This window comes from Gorilla gorilla, chromosome 5 (assembly GCF_029281585.2).
Source record: "Gorilla gorilla gorilla isolate KB3781 chromosome 5, NHGRI_mGorGor1-v2.1_pri, whole genome shotgun sequence".
Lineage (NCBI taxonomy): Eukaryota > Metazoa > Chordata > Mammalia > Primates > Hominidae > Gorilla > Gorilla gorilla.
The window spans coordinates 100,555,562-100,563,746 of NC_073229.2; the positions used below are offsets into that span (position 1 = coordinate 100,555,562).

At 33.0% G+C, this 8,185-nt stretch overlaps 1 pseudogene; it reads right to left on the reverse strand.

Moving 5' to 3' along the window:
• Window positions 1-6,502: 6,502 nt before the first annotated feature.
• On the reverse strand, window positions 6,503-6,600 carry LOC115935123 (uncharacterized; annotated as a pseudogene).
• Window positions 6,601-8,185: the final 1,585 nt, after the last annotated feature.

Below are 8,185 nucleotides of genomic sequence, written 5' to 3' on the forward strand. Positions count from 1 at the left end.
CTGCACTACTGGGGAGAATGGAAGTCATCTTTATTAGCCTTCTCATTTGAAGAGAATACAAACTTTCAGCAAAGTTTTCATGAAGGAGATTATTCTCACTTCAGGGAGCTCAGTATGGTCTGTGCTGTGGATCAGAAAACTGAACCAGGCTACGAGGACTCCTTTGGAACCTAAATTTGCTTGTTGGGATTCTGCCAGCTGAGGCTTTATTCTTTTTTCCTCACTCCTGATGATTCTTTTATTCTCCTTTTGTTTTTAGCAGGCCCTACTGGAATTTCATCTGTTCTGTTCTTCCCATTTAATGCCAAATCTTTTCTTCTGATCAGTGTGTTAATTTGTAATTAAAGTTGCCCAAGCACCTTGAACATATCCTTATCTAATCAAGTGAAGCCTGGAAGTCGATACACAAGTCACAATCTCCTTTAGCTACATGATTATTTAAAACTGAGAGTGTGGTAAACTTCCGGAGTTCAAACAAAGTTGAAACCCAAAACTTCATACACAATAACACATTTATTTAGTCTTAAACATCATGAGTTTCTGAGTGTCTACTTTTCCAACTTCTTCAAATAATGAACATTATTTGAAATGTCTGATTTGTATTTCTTCATTTAAATATAAAAACATAGGGGCTGTATTTTGAAACCATTGTTTACGTAAAACTTTCCATAAAAAGAGTTTTTAATTTTCTTTTTAAATGTCTACTTCTTCTATTTTAACAATTTATATGTATTTTAAAATTTGGAAAATATTGAAAAAACACAAAAAAAGAAAATTATTCTAACTCACATCAAATGTGGTTGCTCTTGACTGATGAGACAGCCTATTTATTTTTATCTATTAAGATGTGTGTTTATGAGTGTGCCTATATTTGTGTATACACACATGCAAGTATATTATGTATTTAATATAGAGGTATATAAATAAATTCAGATTGGTATTTACTGTACTCACTATTTTTAAGGTAACTTTTTATGTTGATATAATTTTAAACTTTCATATAGTTTTCAATTTTGGTACAAGGAACTCCAGTATACCCTCTATTCAGATTTAACAATTACTTACATTTTTCCTATCGGTTCTCAGCATTTTATAACTTGCTGTTTTAGTAGCAAGGACACCATATTTTCTAGAAATTACTAAATATGCTTGTACTGCATGATTCTAATGATGATGATGGGGATGATGTTGACAACAATGACGGTGATTGCTAAATAGTTATTGGACACTTTTATGTGTCAGGCAGTGTTCTAATTTCTTTACATGTAATATTTTAATCCTTAAAATAACTAGGAGGTATATATTCTTATTGCTCTATGTTAAAAGAGTACAAACCAAACACAAAGAAGTGAAGCAACACAAACTGGCAGGTGAAAAGCAAGGAATTGGTTAGGGAAAAAACCTCAACCTTCGTAGCAGAGGCGCTGAAAGTAAACTGTACTACTCATTGGATCAGAGCAAGACAGGTCATTACTCACAGCACAGCGACAGCAGAAGCATCAGTAAGTTAGTGCTAGTTCTCCTTACCCTAAATATCATGGGATGATGCAATGGCCTGGTTGGGCTGGAACCCAGGGCTAAGGGCTCAGTACCTTTTATAGTATGCAATAAACAAGCCCCTCCTGAGCAGTCACATGGGTATGTTTTGGTTGCCTTGACCTACTTAACTGTGTTTGAGTCTATCTGCAGAAACAGCATCAGGCTAGAGGAGATTAGGCCCTGTAACTTGACACACTGAGCAAAGATGTGCATGAATGCTTAGGGCCATGGCAGACTGCCCTTCTCAACTAATATGTAGTCAAATAAATTGATCCACATGATTGATTATATTATGACACCTTTGATCTCATTTAAAAAAAATTTACTATAAATTATTTGATTAGTTCCATTGTTTGGGCTATAAAAGGTGTTTCTATTTTTCTTTTTTTGAGGAAACTTATAGTCTCATTTGTTTTTAATTTTTGTCTTAAAGAAAAAAGTTAGAATTTTATAAAACTTATTGTAGCATAAATGGTCTGTATCTCAAGTCCCATTTTTCCCCTGGGTTTTCTTATTTTATTTTAATTATATATTGATAAACTATAGTTGTATATATTTAAGGGGTACAAAGTAGTGTTATGATTTTTAAAACAACGTGACATGATTGAATTAAGCTAATCAACATATTCATCACCTCAAATGAACATTTTTTATGATGAGGTCACTTGAAATGTATTCTCTTAGTGACTGAAATATACAGTTTTCAAGTATTAGCAATATTCACCATGTTATGCAATATATCTCAAAAAGGAAATCAAACATTCTTCTTATCTAACTGAGATTTCATACCCTTTGACTATCTCCACATTTCCCCCATCCACCAGCCTCTGGTAACCACCACTCTACTCTCTGTTTCTATGAGTTTGATTATTTTAGGTTCCACATATAAAACATATAGTATTTGCTTTCCTGTGTTGGGCTTATTTTACTTAGCATAATGCTCTCCAAGTTGATTCATATTACAATTGACTGAATTTCTCCCCTTTTTTAAGGCTGAATAATATTACATTGTGTTTTATACCACATTTTCTTTATCCATTCATCCACTGATGGACACTAAGGTTGATTTCATAAATTGAATATTGCAAATAGTGCTGCAATCAATGTGGGAGCACAGATATCTCTTCAACATACCGATTTCAAATCTTTTGAATAAATACCCAGAATTTAGATTATTGGATTATATGATGATTGCATTTTTAGTTTTTTGAGGAGCCTCCAAACTGTTTTCCATAATAGCTCTACCAATTTACATTCCCACCAACAGTGTACAAGGTTTCTCTTTTCTCCACATTCTCACCAACACTTATTTTTCATATTTTTGAAAATAGCCATTCTAACAGGTGTAAGGTGATATCTCATTGTGGTTTTAACTTGCATCTCCCTAATGATTAGTCATGTCACAGACTTTTTTCATATATCTGTTAGCCATTTGTATGCTGTCTTTTGAGAAATGTCTATTCAGATTGCTTGCCCTTAATCAGATTGTTTTCTTTCTATAGATTGAATTCTTTATATATTTTGAATATTAATCCCTTACCACATGTATGACTTGCTAATATTTTATTTCTGTCCATAGGTTATCTTTCAACTCTATCAATTTTTTTTCTTTGCCACACAGAAGGTTTTTATTCTCATTTGTCTGTTTTTGTTTTTGTTGTCTGTGCTTTTGAAGTCAAATCTAAAAAATCTTTGCCCAGACCAATGTTGAATAATTTTTCTCCTGTTTTCTTCTCATAGTTCTACGGTTTCAGGCCTTATGCTTAAGTCTTTGAAACATTCTGAGCTTATTTTCATATATGGTGTGAGGTAAAGGTCCACTTTCATTTTTTTACATATGAATGTCCACTTTTCCCAACATCATTTATCGAAGAGACTGTCCTCTTCCCTTTGCATATTCTTTGTACCTTTGTCAAAAATGAATTGACTGTAGTTGTATGGGTTCATTTCTGGGCCCTTCATTCTGTTTTCACTGGTCAATGTGTCTATTTTTGTACCAGCACCATGCTGTTTTAATTACCATCACTTTGTAGCATTGCTTGAAATCAGGTGATGTGATGCCTCCAGCTTTGTTCTTTTTGCTTATGATTGCTGTGGCTATTTGAGATTTTTTTGGATCCATATGAATTTTAAAATTGTTTTTTCTATATCTATGAAAAATGACATTGGAATTTTGGTAAGGATTACATTTAAATCTATAGATTGCATTGGATGGTGTGAACATTTTAATATTAATTCTTCCAATCCATAAGCATGGGCTATCTTTGAATTTATTTTTGTCTTCATTTATTTCTTTCATTAATGTTTTATAGTTTTCAATGTACAGGTCTTTCATCTCCTTGGTTACATTTATTCCTAAGTATTTAATTTTTTTGTACCTATTGTAAATGTGATTGTTCTCTTGATTGCTTTTTGGGAAAGTTCATTTTTAGTGTAGTGAAATGTTACTGATTTTTGTGTGTTAATTTTGTATCCTGCAACTTTACCAAATTTGTTATTAGTTATAACAGTTTTCGGTTATAGACTTTAGCTTTTTCTGTATATAAGATCATTCCATCAGCAAGTAGCAATGGTTTTAATTCTTTTTTATTTAGATGCCTTTTATTTCTTTCTTCTGGCTTATTGCTCTAAGCAGGACTTCCAATACAATGCTCAATAGAAGTAGCAAGAGGTGGAATTTTTGTCTTGTTGCAGTTATTAGAGAAAAGGGTTTCAATTTTTCATCATTGAGTATAATGTTAGCTGTGGGCTTATTATATATGGCCTTTATTGTGTTGAAAAACTTTCCTTTTATACCTAATTTTCTGAGTGTTTTTGTCATGAAAGGATGTTGAATTTTGTCAAATTTTTTTTCTGTGTCTAATGAGGTGATTATATAACTTTTTGTCCTTCAATCTGTTAATGTAGTGTATCACATTTATTGATTTGTGAATGCTAAACCATCCTTGCATCCCAGAAATAAATCTCACTTGATCATGATAAGTGATCCTTTGTGATGCTGAGTTTGGCTTGCTACTAATTTGTTGAGAATTGTTGTGTCTATATTCATCAAGGATATTGGCCTGTAGTTTTCTTTCCTTTTATATCGTTGTTTGGCTTTGGTATCAGAGTGATGCTGGCCTTATTAAAAAAAATTTTGGGTTTGAGATCAGCCTGACCAACATGGAGAAACCCCGCCTCTACTAAAAATACAAAATTAGCCAAGCATGGTGGCACATGCCTGTAATCCCAGATACTCAGGAGACTGAGGCAGGAGAATTACTTGAACCCGGGAGGCAGAGGTTGCAGTGAGCCGAGATCATGCCATTGCATTCCAGCCTAGGCAATGGGAGCGAAACTCTGTCTTAAAATAAATAAATAAATATAAATAAATAAAGTTTGGAAGTAGTTTTCCTCTTTAATTTTTTGCTAAGTATTACTATCCCTGCATTATTTGTTTTTTATTTGCATAGAATATTTTTTCAATCCTTCATTTTCAGTCTATGTGTATCCTAAAAAGTGAGGTAAGCCTCTCGTAGGTAGTATATAGTTGGGTCTTATTTTTTTTTATACATTCATTTACTGTATGTCCTTTTATTGGAGAATTTAATCAATTTACATTCAAGGTACTTGTTGATAGGTAAGGACTCACTACTGCCAATAGTAAAGAATTACTGTTCACAATTTTGTTAATTGTTTTCTGGGTTTGTGGAGATACTTTGTTTCTTCCTTTCTTGCTGTCTTCCTTTGTGGTTTCATAAATTTCTGTAGTTGTAGTTTTGAACCTTTTTTATTTTTCTGTGTGTCTCCAATAGACTTTTTTGGTTTTTGTTTACCATGAGGCTTACATAGAATATCTTCTACTTATAACAGTCTATTTCAAGCTAAGAGTGAGCAAATTTTGCATACAACAAATCTACACTTTTACTTCCCCCACACACATAATTTTCATTTTTAATGTCTGAATTACATCTTTTTTATAGTATGTATTCCTCAACAATTTATTTCAACAGTAGTTATTAATGTTTTTGTCCTTTACCCCTGTACTAAGAATAAAATTATTTTATATACTAACATTATAGTCCTAGAGCATTCTGATTATTGCTCTGTATTACTTAGACCACTGGGTTCGTGCATTTATAACTTTTATGTTATTTATTAGAAGCTTTTTGTTTCAGTTTAAAGAACTCACTTTAGCAATTCCTGTAAGGCAGGCCTAATGGTGATAAACTCCCTTAACTTTTGTTTACCTGAGAATGTTTTTATTTTTTCCTCATTTCTTTTTTCTTTTTTTAATGTTTGTAGCAACTTTATTCACCAGAACCAGAAGACCTGAAAAATATTCAGCCATACTTCAATGGGCATATGGTTAAACAAACTGATACATCCATAACATGGACTACCTCAGCAATACAAGAAATGAACTATTGATACATGCAGAAAATTATATGAATCTTCAGGGAGTTATGCTGACTGAAAAAAGCCAGTCCCTAAAGATTAGACATTATATGATTCTTCTTATATAATGTTCTTAAAATGACATAATTATAAACATAAATAACAGGTTAGTAGTGGCCAGGGGTAGGGAATGGAAGAGGGGAGAGGAGTAGATGGGAACGTGGACAACACAAGGGATCTTTCTGGTGATGGAAATTTTCTGTATCTTTACTGTACAAATGTCAAAATCCTGGTTTTGCTATTGTGCACATCTTGTAAACATCTTATTTTCTAAGATGCTACCATTGTCTCCCTCATTTCCAAAAGAATGCTTTGCCAGGTATTCTTGGTTGACAGGTTTGCTGACAGGTTTTGAATATTTCATCCCACTCTTTCCTGCCTTGCAAGGGCTCTACTGAGAAGTCCACTGATAGTGGTATTAAAATACCATTGTATGAAATGCACTTCTTATCTCTTGCTGCTCTCAAAATTGTCTTTTATTTTTAATAATTTGATTATTACTTGTCTTGATGAACTCTTTGGGTTGAAAAATATGGAAAGCTTCACAAATTTTCATGTCATCTTTGTGCAGGGACCATGTTAATATTCTATCATTATAATTTTAGTACAAATGCTCCTTGGCTTACAATAGAGTTACTTTCCAATAAACCCATCGTAAGTAGAAAGTATTATGTTGAAATATGCAGATGACTGAAAGAAATGGCTGGCTACTTTAGGGATGGTGAAATAAGTATGGTGTCTACTAAATGTTTATCACTTTTAAGTTATTGTACAGTTGGAAAACCACAAGATAAACCACCATAAATCAAAGATTATCTGTATATGTGCTGCTAAAGTGAGCACTCTATTTTCTTTAACCAGAGATGTAAAGTTATTGTAAACATTCTTCACACACACACATCTTCTCACATCTCTGGTTATGTTCTTCAAGTAAATTTCTTGAACTAGAATTATTGCCTCAAAGAGATTGCATATTTTAAGTATTCTTTTTGCCATATTGCCAATTGCACCCCTGAAATATTTCATGAGTCAGTTCTTCAGCAGCATTTTCTACAAATATCATCTCTTCCTTTTCAATATTTATGTTTCAATATCTCTGCTTAGCCTTCCTTCATCTTACTGAATTGACAAGAAAGTCCAGAATATTGGTATCGGGAACATTTATACAAGCAAATATCCATTTCTAATGAAAATTCTATGTTTTCAAATTATTTGTTGGCCACCCAGATAACAAGGCTTGTTAAAAACCAAATTTATTTGCTCACCTATTTTGTGTTTTCTAAGGATCAGAACTTTGATGAATATATGGAGGGGTTGTTAAAGTTAGCATAAGACAATAAAAATGTCTTCTATGTAACAAAAAATACATATAGCAATACTAGGCTAAAATTGTTTAGTTTTTGTTTTATAATTATGGATTCTCAGCAGCATGTACTGATACTTCCGTTTTCTTATAATAAAATTAATAAAAATTATCAGACAGTATAGACATGGGAGCAGTTTTTTTACATGTTTAATTTCCATGTTTCTTCTCCCGGTTTCCACTGACTGACTGTCTTCTGCATTCTTCCCATTTTTATTCCACAGTATTTTAGTCCTCTGTCAGTCGGCTCCAGATGTTTTCTTGCAACTGTAGTTTGCACAAGAATTCTAGTCTTTGCCTGTGCCTTTGCTCAGCATTCATTTGAATTTGAGTTTTTATAACTGCCTTACCAAAAAGCTTTTACTTCTCTCTAAAATACCCTATAAAATGCTTCCTCTTGATTACTTATACCCTGAGAACAGCTTTGCTCTCTGTGAGGTACCAAAGCTCTGACTGTTGCTCTACTCTCATTACTCTATGCTTTTGCTGCCTCTGGCCTTTTGTGTTTTGAACCTCCTGTGGTCTGTGGCTGCTATGAGAAGGTCAAAGCTATAGAGTGGCTAAAATGATTAGTGAAGGGCCAACCTGAGAGGATATTGATCTGCTTCTCCACGAAATGGCAATCATAATGTTTCTTTATTTTCAGAATTTATTTTCATAACAATTTAAAATGTTAACAGGGATAAAATAGAATTGAATAAACAGTATAGTTTATTTAATATGCCTTTTCACTGTGTCTCATCATATTGGTGATACCGAAATATTCTTCTGAGATAGATTTGGGATCTAAGGGCAGGCATGTTGTAATCTGAGGGAGAGGGGCTGACCAGTTAATGTCATAGACTT